At 37.1% G+C, this 19,707-nt stretch overlaps 1 pseudogene; it reads right to left on the bottom strand.

Moving 5' to 3' along the window:
- Positions 1-16,726: 16,726 nt before the first annotated feature.
- LOC128579015 (cytochrome c oxidase subunit 7A2, mitochondrial-like) lies at positions 16,727-17,000 on the bottom strand (annotated as a pseudogene).
- Positions 17,001-19,707: the final 2,707 nt, after the last annotated feature.

Raw genomic sequence — 19,707 nt, forward strand, 5'->3', positions numbered from 1 at the left:
GACAAAGGAAGTGGGATCTCTATAAAGATAACCATGAAACTTGAAGAAAAGAAATAGCTGAAAATGTTAACAAATGGAAAAACATGTCATACTCATGGCTGGGAAGAATCAACATTTTTAAAATATCCATACTACCCAAAGCAATATACAATTTTAATGCAATCCCTATTGAAGCTCCACTGTCATACATTAAAGGTCTTTAACAAATAATACTTCATTGTATATGGAATCAGAAAAAACCTCGAATAGCAAGACATTACTCAGAAATAGAAACAAAGCAGGAGGAATCATGCTGCCATACCTCAGATTACACTATATATCAATAGTGATCAAAACATCATGGTATGGGACACACACAAAAAAAGAAGTAGGTGCCTGGAACTGAATAGAGAGACAAGAGATGAAACCAACTACTTACCATTATTTGATCATTGACAAGACAATTAAAAACTTTCATTGGGGGAAACATTCCCTATTTAACATATGGCGCTGGGTAAATTGAGTGGCAACCTCTAGAAGACTGAAACTGGACCCATACCTTTCACCATTAACTAAGATAGACTCGCACTGGATTAAATATTTAAACTTAAGACACAAAAACATAAAAATCCTAGAAGATAGTGCAGGAAAAACCCTTGAAGAAATCAGTCTGGAAGAGTATTTTATGAGGAGCACACCCAAGGCAATTAAAGAAGCTTCAAAAATACACTACTGAGACCTGATCAAACTAAAAAGCTTCTGTACAGTTAAGAACACATTAAGTAAGGCAAGCAAACAGCCCTCGTATGGGAGAAGACATTTGCAGGTCATGTCTCTGACAGAGGTTTAATAACCAGAATCCACAGAGAACTCAAACATATAAGCAAGAAAAGAACACATGATCACATCGCAGGCTGGGCAAGGAACTTGAAGCAAAACTTTTCTGAAGAAGACAGGCACAGGGCCTACAGACATATGAGAAACTGCTCATCATCCTTAATCATCAGATTAATGCAATTCAAAACTGCTTAGAGATATCATCTAACTACAGTGAGATTAGCCCATATCACAAATTCTCAAGAACAGAGATGTTAGCGTAGATGTGAAGAAAAGAAAACACTTCTACACTGTTGGTGGGAATGCAAATTAATACATTTCTTTTGAAAAGATGTTTGGAGTACACTCAGGATCTAAAAATAGACCTGCCACTGGATCCTATTATTCCTCTACTAGGTGTATACCAAGGACCAAAAATCACATTTTAAGAAAGATATTTGTACCAGAAAGTTTATTGCAGCCAAATTCAAAATTGTTAAGACCAAAAATCACATTATAACATAGATATTTGTCCCAGAAGGTTAATTGAAGCCTAATTCATAATTGCTAAGTCATGGAAAAAGCACAAGTGCCAATCGATCCACAAATTTAATAATAAATTGTGGTATATGTAAACCATGGGAAATTATGTAGCCTTAAAGAAAGATGGAGACTTTATCTCTTTCATGTTTAAATAGATGGAGCTGGAACATATTATTCTTAAAAAAAGTATCTCAGGAATGGAAGATAAAGTATCCAATATATTCAAACCTACTATGAAACTAATTTATACCTTTCATGTGAATACTATAACCCAGTTATTACATAAGAGTATGGGGAAGGGTGAGAGGGAGATGAGGGGGAGGTGAAAATGGGTGGAGGGAGGGTAATTGTTGGGATTACACCTACGTTACATCTTATGTGTACATGTGGAACTTATTAAATGTAGAATATAAATGTCTTAACACAATAACTAAGAAAATTTCAGGAAGGCTATGTTAATTTGTGTGTTGAAAATATGTCAAATGGTCTATATAACCAGTGTAAAGTGCCCCATGATTGCATTTATCAACACAGCTATGATTTAACTAAAAAAAAAAAAAAAAAACTTACTGAAACACAGAAGCAGATGAAACAAATCTTCCTTCAGGAGCACTCACAACTCTTCAGGACATAGAATCTGGGCAGAATATGCCCCACTTCCCCCCACCCCCAGTGTGCAACCAAAGAAACAGAGGAAAAGAGGTGGGTGACTGTAGCTCAAGTGGCTAAGGCACCAGGCACATACACCAAAGCTGTCAGGTTGGAATTCAGCCTGGGCCTGCCAAACAACAATGACGGCTAAAACTAAGTAATGGCCAGGTGTTGTGAGAGGTGCTTGTAGTCCCAGCTACTTGGGAGGCTGAGGCAAGAGAATCACTGAAGCCCAAGAGTTCGAAGTTGCTGTGAGCTGGCAACAGCTTCAGGCTCTGTCTCAAAGGAGGAAAAGGAATGGAAGGGAAGAAAATGGAATAGAAGGGAATAGAAAGGAAGAGAAGGGAAGGGAAGAAAAAAGAAGAGAAGGGAAGAGAGACAGCTCTAATTACAGAATAAAAACCACCAGGTATCTGTTAGAACCGGGGCATTTCTGGTTGATAAGTTCTCCTGATATGATTCATTTATCTCCTTGTATGCAGCTCAAGAGTGCTAGAGACTAAATGATGACAGTGGCCTGCCAACCTTCATTTCGACACATCAGAGTAAAATAAGAATAGTAATTAAATAAAAACCTGGCTTGAAAAGATCTAGTGCATGCTAACTGAAATACGGAAAAAAAAAAAAAAAAAAAAAACACAAAACAAGAAAACTACCTTGAGATTCCACTTCCGTGAGGTGGAAAGTAGAGGGTGGCTGACAGACTGGGGAGGAAGAGTTTGATGGTGACAGCTTCAGTTTGGGAAGCTGAATAAGTCATGGAGACTGACGGTGGCTACATGGCAATGCAGATGCACGTAGTCCCACAGAACCACATACGTAGAAGTTAACAAAATGGTCATCTTTTAATGCTATATACACATGCCCTCATCAATAAAAAAAGATTCCCAGTATGTTTACACTCCACTCCTGGGCAGGAAGCACATATGTGTGCATGGCGATATACACACTCACACACACACTCATACAATCACTCTTGCTGAGAGGGAGGAGAGCAGAAGGAAGGAAAAACATACCTGAAAATGTGTCTATTTTGGGACACATTGAGAATTCACTCAAAGTAAAAGAAATTATAGATGGGGCTGGATCCATGTGCCCCACACTCATACATCCAGAACTCCCTTGCAATGGCAGTCACAGAGGACCTACACTAGGTCACTTTCCACAAAGCTCCATCAACAATAGAGTGAACCCAACATAGGGGGACATCTTCCCAACTCTCAGGACTACCAGAAGAAACCAGAACTCACTATATGGGGATAGCAGTGCAGCAGAGCAGCAGGAGCAAAGACTTTGTGACTGAGTGAGAAAAGTATTTGCTGACTGGTTACCTTAGCATTATACTGAGTCCAAGTGGAACACTCGCCAGTAATTATTGAGTAACCAAGGCAGGCAGGGCTCAGATCTCTCAAGTGGCTGGTGGCATATGGTAGTGACCAGGCCACGGGAAAAGTGACCTTCCTTTGACTCTGACAGGAACTAAGCCCTGGCACATCTGCTTAATGGAGGGAGTACGGCTGAAACCCTGTGGGGTCACCAGTGACTGGATGTGAAAGAGAAGCAATGTGGATAAAGAGACTCAATCCTCTGGTCAAACTTTGCTACTGGGCGGGTCATTCTGACTCCATACAGCACCTGCGTGAGCCAAATCTTAGCAGAAAGTAGACCTCTGCCATCTACTTGCTAGAGACCTTTTAAACTTTTCCATTTGAGAGTTCCTACTGACTGGGTCAATTGTTTGGAAACCCCTAAACTTAGCCAAACATCCAAGGACCCTCTCAGTGGTACCCTCGTTGTGTAGTAATGGAAAGGGTTAAGTTTCCCCTTTCATTTTTTGTCCATTGTGGGGGAGAGTGTCTTAGTTGCTTGCATTTATCCACAGTAAGACTTAACCAGAGTGACTGTTCCACTAGAATCAGATAAGAACCAGTTGAATACAAGACACAACCACCTCAACCCATCACACCAAGCATGTTTCCTCAGCCTCAGAAAATAATACTGTACGGGTCCTCTGCAAAGCTAATGGGGAAAGAGCTGTAGTCAAGAGTCCCAGATCCTTAAAAATGATAGTTAAACACAACTTCAGGGAACTCAAATCCAATTACACTTTACCAGACCACCTAGCCAACAATAAAAAACAAGAGGCTGAATCAGTGAAAAAACTCAGGCAACGTGAATAATCAGAGTAGATAAACTCTGCAAGGAATGATGAAGCAAATGCAGCACAAGATTCCATTCATAAACCAAGGGGTTGGATGTCATAAATTCAGTCCAGAATATGGATAATAAATAAGATCTACAGAATAGAGCAAAAGATGCAATTAGAAGTTAAAACAGTAATTAAAAAGATGTCTCAAGAATTCAATGAATTCAAAGACAAAATGACCAAAGATTTTGACACATTGAAGCAAGAATTTGCAGCCCTCAAAGATCTGAAAAATACAGTAGAATCCCTCAGTAACAGAATGAAGCAGGCAGAAGACAGTTTATCTAACATTGAAGACAAAGGTTTTGAATGTTACCAAAAGATCAAAGAGAAAAAAAAAAGTGGACAACAAAAATGTATCATTTTCTCAGTGAGATCTGGGATAATTTGAAGAGATCTACTATTCGCGTTATAGGAATTGCTGAAGTAGATAAGATTGCTGTGAGGATACAGATGCTTTACTTCATGAAATAATCAAAGAGAATTTTTCAGACATGCCAAGATATTCTAAAATTCAGATACCAGACAGTTTCAGAACACTGGCACAACTCAAACCACCTTCCCCCCAAAAAAAGGAATTCTCATAGATACATTACAATTAACTTCACCAAAGTTTATATGGAGTAGAAGATTCTGCAAGCTGTAAGATTTAAGGAAACCATAACCAACAAGGGGGAAGAACATTAGAATGATGGCAGTTCTCTCTACTAAAACATTCAAGATAGAAGAGTGTGTTCATGGACTTTTAATCTCCTTAAACAAAATAAATTTCAACCCAGAATCCTGTATCCAGCTAAAATGAGTTTCATCTATGTCAGAAAAAATAAATACTTTAATGACAGTTACATTCTGAAAATTGTGGTATAACTTAACAAGCTCTCCAGGTAATTCTCAGACCTATCCTCCATAATGAACAACACAATCCTCCACTACCAAAGTAAAAATACTCAGAAAATTTTGATCAAATTCCAACTTCCAAAGTGGTGAAAGGATTAAAAATGTCCACTGATGTTCACTGGACTTTTAAAAAACTAAATATCCAAAACTCTATCTGACTTATCAATACTCTCAATTAATGTGAATGGCTTAAATTGCCCTCTAAAGAGACACAGGTTGGCTGACTGGGTGTAAAAACTCAAGCCTGACATCTGCTGATTTCAAGAATCTCACCTTACATTTACAAATAAACATGACTCAGGGTGAAGGAATGGTCATCCATAATTCAGGCAAATGAAAATCAGAAAAAAGCAGGTGTTGCAATTTTATTTGCAGATACAATAGTCTTTAAACCAATAAAAGTAAAAAAAAAAAAAGATAATGATGGTCACTTCTTATTTGTTAAGGGAAACACTCTACATGATGAGATTTCAATTTTCAACATTTATAAAAACAACCAGAATGCACTTCAATTTATATGAAAAAAATCTAACTGACACGAGCAACTTGATTTCCTCCAGCACCATAATTGTCGAAGACTTTAACCCTCTTTTGGCAGTGTTAGATCCTCAAAAAAAAAAAAAGCTAAGCAAAGAAATTTTAGACCTAACCATTCAAAATTTGCATCTAACAGACATCTAAAGAATATTTTGTCCTAATAAAACTGAATATACATTCTTCTCATCAGCCCATGGATCATCCTCCAAACTGATAACATCTTAGGTCATAAGTCTAACCTCAGCAAATTTAAATAATAGAAATCATTTTTTGTATTTTCTTGGACCATATGGAAATAAAAGTTGAACTCAGTAACAACAGGAATCTCCACACGCATACTAAAACATGGAAACTCAATAAACTCATGCTGAATTATAGCTATGTAATAGATTAGATCAAGAAGGAAATTCCAAACTTTTTGGAACAAAACAATTATGAAAACACAATCGTAAAGAACCTATAGGAGGGGGAGAGACAAGATGGCGGACTGAAGTCAGCTTTCAACAGAGGCTCCCGTCCAGAAGGAGAGTTAAGGGACAGGAATTTAGTAAGTATCCTGGTGGATTTGAGTCGCACCAAGAGAGAAGTTTGAAGAACGCACATCAACACCGCTGAGGCAAGCTGTGATCACAAGGACGCAAACAAAAGCAAAATGGCTCACTTCTGGATATTCTGAAGCCACACCCCCAGTCTCCCTGGGCAACCAGAGGAGACCACCAGTGAGCAAAGGATTTGCCTGATGCAACTCACAAACCTGGGAAGCTTCCAAGGCAGGGCCGACTCAGAGAGGTAATCGGACACAAACCTCCAGCAGCAAAGATGTTTGAACTCAGAACAGCCCGTCTTCTGTAGCCAGTTTTAGCAGAAACAGAGCCAGAACCCTGCAAAGTTTTCTGTTCTGTTCTTTTCTGTTCTGTTAGCAACATCAATGAGGGACGGGGCTAAGCCTGAGTGAATATCACCCCCCCACACCTGCATCAAGGACTCAAAGATGTCAGGACCCATCTACTCCTGCTAGATAGTGGCAGACTTCAGGGGCCTGGCAGACTTCTTGCAATTCAGGCAGGTGCAAACCCCTGGAGTATCTGTTCACTACAGGCAACTGAGTTAGCCATCTGCAGAGATACCAGTGACTGGGTCCGATGGAGGGGCAAAGTGGGGAAGAAGACATCAACCTTCCCAGACTGATCTATTTGCTAGGTGGCTTCTCCTGACTCCAGGCAGCACAGGAGAAGCCATATTCGAGGAGTCACCAGACCCCTGTGATCCAGTTCCCAGAGACCTCTTTAACTATCCCACCCAAGACAGGTGCTGTATGAGACAATTGATTTGGACCTTTTGAACTGAACTAATACACTGAGAAATATTCAGGCAGTGCCCTGGGTATGCAGTTGTAGGAAGGTTTGATTTTCCGTTTCTTTTTCAAGTGGTGCCAGAGGTGGGAGGGTGGGGTGACTTAATTACTGTTTTTTCCACACAGCTGAGACTTCAAGCTAGAGTAAATGTTACAATAGGATTGAACAGAAAACAGCTGAAAACAAGACAGAACGACTTTGCCCCACCACACAAGACAGGGCCCTAGTTTCTCAGGTCACAACACTGTACGGGCCCTCGATAAAGCCCCAGTAGAAAAATCAAAGGGAGTAAAATAACCCTGGGTGGAATCAGTGGAAAAACTCTGGTAACATGAATAACCAGAATAGATCAACCCCCCAAAGAAAAGATACGGCAAATGCAATTGAAGATCCCATTCATGAAACACGGGCTGAGATGTCAGAAATCGAATTCAGAATTTGGATTGCAGACAAGATTAATAAAATGGAATTAGGAATTCGAGGAGAAATTCAAAAGTTGTCTCAAAAATTTAACGAATTTAAAGATAAAACCACCAGAGACTTAGACACATTGAAGCAAGAATGTACAGCCCTCAAAGATATGAAAAATACAGTAGAATCCCTCAGCAACAGAATGGAGCTAGCAGAAGAAAGGATTTGTGACATTGAAGACAAAGTCTTCAAATGCTCCCAATCTCTCAAAGAGGAAGAGAAATGGAGAGCAAAAACGGATCATTCACTCAGAGAACTCTCAGATAATTTGAAGTAAACCAATATACGAATAATTGTGATTTCTGAGAATGAAGAAGTGGCCTCGATGGGCACAGAGGCCCTTCTGCATGAAATTACGAAAGAAAATTTTCCAGACATGCCTAGAGAATCTGAAATTCAGATAGCAGACAGCTTCAGAACCCAAGCACGATTCAACCCCAATAAGTCATCCCCAGGCATATCGTAATTAGCTTCACTAAAGTTAACATGAAAGAGAAGATTCTCAAAGCAGCCCGGTGAAAGAAAACCATTACGTACAAAGGAAGGAATATTAGAATAACTGCAGATCTCTCTGCTGAAATTTTTCAAATCAGAAGAGGGTGGTCATCGATTTTTAATCTCCTAAAGCAAAATAAATCTCAACCCAGGATCTTGCACCCAGCTAAACTGAGTTTCATTTATGATGGAGAAATTAAATACTTCAATGACATTCATATGTTGAAAAAAATTGCCATAAGTAAACCAGCTCTTCAGGATATTCTAAAGCCTATCCTCAACAATGACCAACCCAATCCTATACCACAAAAATAAACTCATTCTGAAACGTTGGATCAAACTCCAAATTCCACACTGGTGAAAGGATTAAAAATGTACACTGGACCTTTGAAAAACTCGATACACAAAATTCCACCAGACTTATCAATACTCTCCATTAATGTGAACAGTTTAACCTGTCCTCTAAAGAGGCTCAGATTAGCTGACTGGATACAAAAACTCAAGCCAGATATTTATTGCATACAAGAGTCACATCTTAACTTAAAAGACAAATACAGACTCAGGGTGAAAGGATGGTCATCCATATTTCAGGCAAATGGTAACCAGAAAAAAGCAAGTGTTGCAATTTTATTTGCAGATACAGTAGGCTTTAAACCATCAAAAGTAAGGAAGGACAAGAATGGTCACTTCATATTTGTTAACAGTAATACTTAATAAGACAATATATCAATTATTAATATCTATGCACCCAACATGTATGCACCTCAATTTATAAGAGTAACTCTAGGAGACATGAGTAACTTGATTTTCTCCAGCTCCATAACCATCGGAGATTTCAACACTCTTTTTTACTGTGTTGGATCGATACTCCAGCAAGAAGCTGAGCAAAGAAATCTTAGATTTAAACCTAACCATCCAATATTTAGATTTAGCAGACATCTACAGAACATTTCATCCCAACAAAACTGAATACACATACTTCTCATCAGCCCATGGAACTTACTCCAAAATTGACCACATTTTAGGTCACAAGTCTAACCTCAGTAAATTTAAAGGAATAGAAATTATTCCTTGCATCTTCTCAGACCATCATGGAATAAAACTTGAACTGAGTAACAACAGAAAATCTGCATACTTATACAAAAACATGGAAGTTAAATAACCTTATGCTGAATGATAGCTGGGTCAGAGATGAGTTTAAGAAAGAAATTGCCAATTTTTTGGAACAAAAAGACAATGAAGACACAAACTATCAGAACATCTGGGACACCGCAAAGGCAGTCTAAGAGGGAAATTTATAGCACTGCAAGCCTTCCTCAAGAGAACGGAAAGAGAGGAAGTTAAAAACTTAATGGGACATCTCAAGCAACTGGAAAAGGAAGAACATTCCAACCCCAAACCCAGTAGAAGAAAAGAAATAACCAAAATTAGAGTAGAATTAAATGAAATTGAAAACAAAAGAATAATACAACAGATCAATAAATCGAAAAGATGTTTTTTGAAAAGGTCAATAAAATAGATAAACCTCTGGCCAACCTAATCAGAAAAAAAAGAGTAAAATGTCTAACATCATCAATGAGAAACAACAAAGACGAATAACAACAGACTTGTCAGAAATCAAAAAATCCTTAATGAATATAACAAGAAACTTTATTTTCAGAAATATGAAAATCTGAAGGAAATGGACTGATACTTGGAAGCACCCCACCTTCCATGTCTGAGCAAGAATCAAGTGGAAATATTAACAGATCCATATCAAGTGCAGAAATAGCATCAACTATACAAAACCTCCCTAAAAAGAAAAGCCCGGGATCAGATGGTTTCATGTCAGAATTCTACAAAACCTTTAAAGAGGAATTAGTACCTATATTACTCAAACTGTTCCAAAAGGTAGAAAAAGAAGGAAGACTACCCAACACGTTCTATGAAGCAAACATCACCCTGATCCCCAAACGAGGAAAAGACCCAACAAGAAAAGAAATTTATAGACCAATATCAATAATGAATATAAATGCAAAAATACTCAACAAGATCCTAACAAACAGAATCCAGCAACACATCAAACAAATTATACATCATGACCAAGTAGTTTTATTCCCAGGATCTCAAGGCTGTTTCAAAATCCATAAATCTATAAATGTAATTCAGCACATAAACAAATTAAAAAACAAAGACCATACAATTTTCTCAATTGATGCAGAAAAAGCTTTTGATAATATCCAGCATCCCTTCATGATCAGAACACTCAAGAAAATTGGTCTGCAAGGGACTTTTCTTAAACTGATAGAGGCAATCTACAGCAAACCCACAGCCAATATCATATTCAATGGAGTTAAATTGGAATCATTTTCACTCAGATCAGGAACCAGACAAGGCTGCCCATTGTCTCCATTGCTTTTCAAGATTGAAATGGAAGTTTTAGCCACTGCAATTAGGGAAGAAAAGGCGATCAACGGTATCCATACAGGGTCAGAAGAGATCAAACTTTGGCTCTTCGCAGACGATATGATTGTGTATCTGGAAAACATTAGGAACTCTACTACAAAACTCCTGGAAGTGATCAAGGAATACAGCAGCATCTCAGGTTAGAAAATCAACATCAATAAATCGGTATCCTTCATACACCAACAACAGGCAAGTTGAAAAAGCAGTTAAGGACTCTATCCCATTCACACTACTGCCAAAGAAGATGAAATATTTGGGAATTTACCAAACAAAAGACGTGAAAGATTTCTATAAAGAGAACTATGAAACTGTAAGAAAAGACATTGCTGCAAATTTTAACAAATGGAAAAACATACCATGCTCATGGCTGGGAAGAATCAACATTATTAATATGTCCATACTACCCAAAGCAATGTATAATTTCAACACACTCCCTATTAAAGCTCTGCTGTCATACTTTAAAGATCTTGAAAAAACAATACTTCATTTTGTATGAAATCAGAAAAAACATCAAATAGCGAAGATATTACTCAGAAATAAAAACAAAACAGGAGGAATCACAATACCAGACCTCAGATTTTACTACAAATTGATAGTGATCAAAACAGCATGGTATTGGCACAAAAACAGAAAAGCAGATATCTGGAACAGAACAGAGAACCAAGAGATGAATCCAGCTACTTACCGTTATTTGATCTTTGACAAACCTTTAAAAACATTCAGTGGGGAAAAGATTCCCTATTTAACAAATGGTGCTTGGTGAACTGGCTGGCAACCTGCAGAAGCCTGAAATTGGACCCACACTTTTCACCATTAACTAAGATAGACTGTCATTAGATGAAAGCTTTAAACTTAAGACATGAAACTATAAAAATACCAGAGAAGAGTGCAGGGAAAACTCTTGAAGAAATTGGTCTGGGTGAGTATTTTATGAGGAGGACCACCACCGGCCAATTGAAGCAGCTTCAAAAATACACTACTGGGACTTGATCAAACTAAATAGCTTCTGTACAGCCAAGAACACATTAAGTAAAGCAAGCAAACAGCCCTCAGAATGGCAGAAGATATTTGCAGGGTATATCTCTCACAAAGGTTTAATAACCAGAATCCATAGAGAACTCAAATGCATCCACAAGAAAAAAACAAGGGATTTCATCGCAGGCTTGGCAAGGGATTTGAAGAGAAACTTCTTTGAAGTAGACAGGCACACGGCCTTGAGACATATGAAAAAATGCTCATCATCTTTAATCATCAGAGAAATGCAAATCAAAACTACTTTGAGATATCATCTAACTGCAGTGAGACTAGCCTATATCACAAAATCTCAAGACCAGAGTTGTTGGCATGGATGTGGAGAAAAGGGAACACTCTGCACTGCTGGTGGGAATGCAAATTAATACTTTCCTTTTGCAAAGATATATGGAGAACACTCAGAGATCTAAAAATAGATCTTCCATTCAATGCTGTAATTCCTGTGCCTGGCATATACCCAGAAGAACAAAAATCACAACATAACAAAGATATTTGTACCAGAATGTTCATTTCAGCCCAATTCATGATTGCTAAGTCATGGAAAAAGCCCAAGTGCCCATGGATCCACGAATGGATTAATAAATTGTGGTATGTGTACACCATGGAATATTATTCAGCCTTAAAGAAAGATGGAGACTTTACCTCTTTCATGTTTACATGGATGGAGCTGGAACATATTCTTTTTAGTAAAGTATCTCAAGAATAGAAGAAAAAGTACTCAATGTACTCAGCCCTACTTTGAAACTAATTTGGGGCTCTCACATGAAAGCTATAACCCAGTTACAACCTAACAATAGGGGGAAGTGGGAAAGTGAGGGAGGGAGGGGGTGAGGTGTAAAGGGAGGGGAATTTTTGGGATTATACCTGTGGTGCATCTTACAGGGTATTTGCGAAACTTGGTAAATGTAGAATGTAAATGTTTTGGCACAGTATCTGAGATAATGCCAGGAAGGCTATGTTTACCATTGTGATTAAAATATGTCAAATGGTCTATGAAGCGAGTGTATGATGCTCCATGATCATATCGATTTATACAGTTATGATTTAATAATAAAAAAGAACCTATGGGATACCACAAAAGCAGTCTTAAGAGGGTAATTTATAGCATTCAAGCCTTTCTCAAGAGAATATAAAGATATGAAATCGACAACCCAATGGGACATCTCCAGCAAGTGGAAAAGGAAGAACTTTCCAACCCTATACATAGCAGAAGAAAATAAATAACTATAATTTGAGCAGAACTAAATATAATTGAAATAAAGGCATCATACAACAGATCAACCTAAGAGTTGGTTTTTTGAAAATGTCATGAAAATGCCATAAACCTTTGGCTAATGTAACCAGAAATAGAAGAGTAAAATCCCTAATTTCTTCAATCAGAAAATGATAAAGGAAAAATAACAACAGACTACTCAGAAATGATTAATAAATTGTGGTATATTTACACTATGGAATGTTATGCAGCCTTAAAAAAAGATGGAAACTTTACTTCTTCTGTATTTACATGAATAGAGCTGGAACATATTTTTCTTAGTGAAGTATCTCAAAATGTGAGAAAAAATACCCAATATGCACAGTATTATTTTGAAACCAATGTGTAATCACCCATGCTTACATATGAAAGGGAAAAGACAATTAGCCCCCAGGATGAGGAGATAAAAAAGGGGGTGGGGTGAGAGTAAAGGGAGGAGGTAGAATGGAGGGAGGCTAAAAAGTGGGGAAACAACTATGGTGCATATTACCAGAGTACATGTCAAATCGATTAAGTGTATAGGATAAATGTCTTTACGCAATACTTAAGTAAGTGATGTGAAGGCTATGTAATGCAATCTGATGTAAGTATTCCAAATTGCATACAAAATCAGCACATCGTACCCCATAAATGCATTAATGTGCCATTATCATTTAATGAAAAAATTTTAAAAACAAAAATTACTTTAGATGATAGAGTTATCAGAATTACATGTTAGCATTTATGGATTACTGGTAAAATAATAAGTTAAAGATGATTATAATTTAAGGTTGATAAACTAGTGAATCAAATTCTGAGAGGATTTTAATAATGAGAGACAATATTTGCTTCTAGGTGTGATGACATTGACATTCCAAGAAAAAAAAGTTATTGCTTACAGACTTGCCTTGTAAGAAACATGAAAGGCAACATTTTGTAATAGACCAGATGGTTTTGTAATGAATGCACCAGAAAGACAGTATCTGAACTAATTGATTCACAGTAATAGTATAGAGATAATAAAAGAGATAGGAGATAAAATTTCTAAGTAGGACGATGCCTGTGGCTCAGTGAGTGGGGCACAGGCCCCATATACCTAGGGTGTCAGGTTTGAACCCAATCCCAGTGCTGGGGTTGGAAATCTTAACAAATCAATTCACAGTAATAGAGGAGCAATAATAAAAGAGATAGGAGATAAAACTTCTAAGTGGGATGGTGCCTGTGGCTCTATGAGTCGGGTGCAGGCCCCATATAACTAGGGTGGCAGGTTTGAATGGAACCCCACCCCAATTGCACAAAAGAATAGTCACGTGTTTTGGTGGGTGCCAGTAGTCCCAGCTACTTGGGAGACTGAGGCAAGTGATTCACCTAAGCCCAAGAGCTGGAGGATGCTATGAGCTGTGATGCCACGGCACTCTACAAAGTGTGACACAGTGAGACTGTCTCTACAAAAAGAAAAAGAAGTTTCTAAGTAGAAAAGAGACAAGATGAGAAGAAGAAAACAAAGTAGTCATATTTGCCCATGAAGAATATTTTGATGATGAAATATGACAGTCATGTGTAGGAGATGTAATCACTTATCTAAATATGTTGTAAATTTTTTTTTTTCCAAATCAAGTCCACCTATTCTCAAATGGTAAAAAGGACAAATCATTCCTAAAATTACCTTATGAACAAATATTAATATTTACTGACTAAATAATAAAAACAGGGAAAAAAAGAAAGAGAGGAGAGAAGGGTCGGAGGAAGGAAAGTAGAAAGAAAGAAACTGCAAAAATAGGTGAAAGGCATAACAAAAGGAATAAATAAATAACAGTAGAGACATCAGAGTTTTAGAGTTTGGGGGTAATGGAGACAAATGAAATCTAAATTATTAACTTATGAATGTAATCTGTTCTCTCTTACAAGTCAAATATGAGTTTAATGTATTTTGTACCTTTGTGCCTCCTGCAGCAACTTCTCTCTGAAAACACAAAAATACACTGACCTAGATAGTGTATTTTTTTAAAACATTGGAAAAAAATCTATGTTCCCAAGAGTTTTACAGTTTTGAAGTAGATGAACTATAGTTCTATAAAGTAAAATCAAGAATCACAAAGCTATGGACTTTAACCACATAGTAACGAATAACCATACTTGTTTACATTGTACAGACATACTTCCATAGCAGATGACTCAGTGAATCCAAGTAGCAAGACATATAGTCATTGTTGTTAGGCCGGCCCAAGATGGACTCTAACTGGCCTACTCTGGTGTATACGTCTGGCACCTTAGACGCTTGAGTTACAGGTGACAAGCCAGAATCAACATTGTTAAAATGTCCATACTACCCAAAGCAATCTACACATTTAATGTAATCACTATTAAAATACCAAAGTCATACTTCCCCCAAATAGCCAATATACTCTTTAGAAATAAAAACAATTCCAGAGGCATCGCATTACCAGACTTCAGATTATTATTTTACAAGTTTATAGTGATCAAAGCAGCATGATATTGGGTACAAAAACAGAAATGCAGATATATGGGATAGAATAGAGAATCTAGAGATAAGCATATAATCATTAATTTTCAATGAGGATAACAAAGACATGCGCTGAGGAAAAGAAGCTGTATTTATAATGGTGCTGGGAGAACAGGTTAGTCACATGTAGAATGAAATTGCACTCAAACCTTTCACTACTAACAAAAAATGATTGTCACTGGATAAAACATTTAAATTTAGGACATGAATCAATAAAAATTCTAGAAGTCAGTATGGGGAAAATGCTTTAACTATTGACATGGGTAAAGATTTTATGTGAAAGACCCTCCTGTCAATCACAGCAACACCAGTAAATAACTGGAATTTGATTAAGCTAAAAAGCTTCTACATAACTCAGGCACAGTGGCTCATACCTGTAATCCTAGTACTTTGGGAGGTAGAGGAAAGTGGATTGTTTGAGCTCAGGAGTTTGAGACAAGCCTGAGAAAAAGCAAGACCACATTTCTAATAAATATAGAAAAACTGAGGCAGGAAGATTGTTTGAGCTCAAGAGTTGGAGGTTACTGTGAGCTATGCGGCCATGGCAGTCTATCCAGGGCAATAGCTTGAAACTGTCTCAAAAATAAAAAAGCTTTTGCACAGCTACGGGTACCACAACTCAATAAAACAGCCTACAAAATGAGGGAATTTTTTTTATTATTTTTTCATTTTGAATCTGACAAAGGCCTGATAATCAGAATTTACAGAAAACTCAAATTAAACAAGAGCAACCTCATTTTTATGTGGGTAAGAAACTTCAACAGAAACTTTTCTGAAGATAACAGATAAGTGACCAACAAACATGTCAAAATTCTCATTGTTTTTATCATCAGAAAAACCCAAATCAAAACCATGCTGAGATATTACTCAGCCTACATCAGAAAGTAGCCAAACTACATATTTTAGCATGCATATGGAGAGTAGGGAACACTTGGAGTCACTGTAGGTGGGACTGCAAACTAATACAACATTTAGGGAAAGAAGTCCAGAGAATCTTTAAAAAAACAACAATCTTTTATGTGATCCTACAATACCATTACTTGGTATCTACACAGAAGAACAAACAAACTTTTTTTTCATTGTTTGTTTGTTTTTTGAGACAGGGTTGCACTTGGTTACCCTCAGTAAAGTGCAATAAGTGTCACAGTCACATCAACCTTAAACTCCTGGGCTTAAGCAATTCTCTTGCCTCACACTCCTAAGTAGTAGGGACTACAGGCACCTGCCACAACGCCCAGCTATTTTTATTTTTTTGCTGTAGTTGATATTGTTGTTTAACAGGCCCGGGCTCTGTTCACCAGTCCCAATGTATGTGGCCAGCACCCTAACCACTGCTCTACAAGGGCAAAACCAAGAACAAAAATTATTTTACCTCAAGAGGTAAACTTACCTCAGCCATAAGAAAATATGTAGACTTAAATTGCAGCAGAATTTTTTTTCCACTCGTTAAAGAATGCTTTATGGGTGGCAATTAATACAAGTCAATAAATACTGATCCCCAAGGAAGAGCTCAGTTACTCATCAGTTTACTGGTCCATACAGAGCTAAATGGATACTATTCCAGTGACCCAAGTGATCACTGGATTGCCTGAAGTCAAATCCTGATTCTTGGGATATAAAGCCACAGCCAGCATATATATGGCACCTGCTGTTCCGCCACATGTATCAAGCAAGCCCACCATTTAGGTGATTTGAAATCCTATTATCCTCCTGAAACAGCTTTTGCTTCTCTGGAACTTTATCTTCAAAATGCCTGCGTGAAGCAGTGCTTATGGTCCTCGGCGAAATCTGACGGAAAACCAACAGATTTCACAGCATCTTGCCTCAGTTACTGCCCACTACCCATTACAACTGAACACAGAGAAGGAAAGTCACCACACCTGAACGAGTGCGGGGTGCACCAGAATTTTTATTGCGGCTCAGTTCACAGTTGCCAAGTTGTTGAAGCAACTTGGGTGACCATCGACCCATGAATAGATTGAAACATGGTGATTTGTACACTATGGAATACTATTCAGCCATAAGAAAATATGTAGACTTAACATTTTTTATGTTTACCTAGATGGAGTTAAAACACAGTCTTCTTATTAAAGTCTCTCAAGAATGGGACAAAATTCTAATATGAACCCAATATATAAACAATCACATGCTCATGCAATTGGTAAAACATAAATATAGTGTAGCAAGTAGGGTGAGGATGGTCTGGGGGGAGAGTAATTGGTGGGAGGTAGAAAGGCATTTGGCAAGGTCTCCCTAAATGTGCACAATGCAAGGGGGTTCAGCTGAAGGGTTATTGTGTAATTTGAACTTTATCTTGGAAGATACAACAATGTAACATAAATACTTGTAACTTTGTATTAATCTGAAATTTAAAAAAAAACTGAAAAATTCAGGTACCGTATCTAGTGGGAGGACTTGTTACAACTTCTGAAAAAGTTTAATGATGCTGAATTTCTTTTTTCCAGTTTTTTTTGGCAGGGGCAGGGTTTGAATTCACACCACCCGCATATGCATCGGTGCCCTACTTCATTGAACCACAGGTGCCACCCAGAAACTTTTGTTAACACACTGTCAATACAGAAAATTCTGAGTTTAGAAAAATACTGTTAAACTTTACAAACTTCTAAAACTTTTCTAGCATAAGTGAACTGCATCCAAAAATATGATATATATTAACATCATTATTTATTTCTTCCATACATATTAAACATTTAACAAAGTAGGAGTTATGATTTTAATACATCACTCTTCTTTCAACCACAATCTTAAAGAAATTATGTTCTACTGTATATCTTGCTATAATTGGTGCCTGGTTATTTTTTAAAAGTCAAGATTTTTTGTTCAATATTAATATTATTTTGCAAAATTAAGTCCTATTAATTACACCATTATATTGTGGCATGCAAAGATTCCTAAAAATATCTGTAATATAAATATTAACTTTTGGGATAAAAATAAATTTCCCTTTATTTATATGAAAAATTTACATTACTTTTAATACTGTATTATTATTTTTGTCTCTTACTCTTCAGAATCTTTTTTTTTTAGTTTTTTTTTACTTTTTTTTGGTAATTGCTTTCAGTATTTTTTCTTTTATTAAATCATAGCTGTGTACATCTTAACAGTAGACCCAAATGCTTCAAAAATCTTATGCGTAATTTATATTTATCAGATGTTTATAGACACATTAATTAAAAATGTGTTTGTGTGTCAGTGAGTGTGTGTGTATGTGTGTGTGCGTGTGTGTGTGTGTTTGAATTTTATCTTAGGGATGGAGACATGCACTGTTGTTCAGCCAGGAGAACAATGATATGATCATAGCTCACTGAAACTTGGAACTCCTATTCCTAAGCCTCCTGTCTATCTGGGACTTACCAGCATATGCCATCAAACCTGGTTAATTTATTAATTTTTTTTTAAAGTTGATTTCAAACTACTGACCTCAAACAATGTATCACCTTTTATGGGCTCCCAAAGTGCTAGAATTTATATTCATGAGGCACTATGCCCAGCAAAATCATATCCATTCTAGTGATATATGTCTAAAAATTTTTGAACACTGAGTTAATATATAATTTTTCTACTGAAAACTGATTATGGTTCATTTTAAACATAAGTATTGTCTTAATTTTTTAAGGTAAATACAACACAATATAAAACTATTTTAAAGTGTATAATTCAGTGGTACTAAACTTTTCCATCCCCCAACAGGAAACTTTATACTCATTAGTTAGTTCTCCTTAAATCAATAGACTCAGGGAGCCTGTCACTGGCTTTCTTATGTCTATAGCCATATCTTTGTTACATACAAGTTCTGCACTGAATAGAGTTCCAAATTTATAAGCTTTAATTTTTTTTATTCCAGTTTTTTTATAGTCCTATTACCCAGCCATATTTTCATGGCAACAATCTAGTTAAAATGTGAGTTAAATATTGGAAATACCCTCTATTTCAAAGATTTCTTAACAAACCCACAAGTGATTCTCATGGTTCTCACCACAAAGAAAGCCAGTGACTGAGACACAGGGATTGTCAAGGAGTGAAGGATTTCCTACAGGAGATGCATCTGCTGGGTGGGGAGGGACATAGAATGCTTTATATCCACCGCCCAGACCAACATTGTCAGTGTGTTCATGAAGGCAAATATAATACATGAGGGACATGAATGTCATCACTTGTTTGGAGTTGAATACAGGCACACAAGTGCAGTGAGAAATCATGCCAGTACATACATCCCAGGAACAAAAATGGCAGGAAAGTCCCTCTTAGGTTAGGGGTTTAGTATTATGAGCTGGGGGTGAACAATGGTCATTCCCTAAGCCTGTGCACAAGCTCAGTGTTTGTGCACAATGTGGTAATGTTACTGCTTATCTCTTATAAACACACAGGTGGTGTAAGGCACTATAGTCATCTCAGGACATTAAGGAGAAATGTGCTATGGAGGTCTCCTGATTTGGTACTCCTAGATACAATGAGAAAGGGGGAATGAATGACCCAGTGATAAAATTTTGGGCTTTTCACCATT

The sequence above is a fragment of the Nycticebus coucang genome, chromosome Y (genome assembly GCF_027406575.1).
Source record: "Nycticebus coucang isolate mNycCou1 chromosome Y, mNycCou1.pri, whole genome shotgun sequence".
In the NCBI taxonomy this organism is placed as follows: Eukaryota; Metazoa; Chordata; class Mammalia; order Primates; family Lorisidae; genus Nycticebus; species Nycticebus coucang.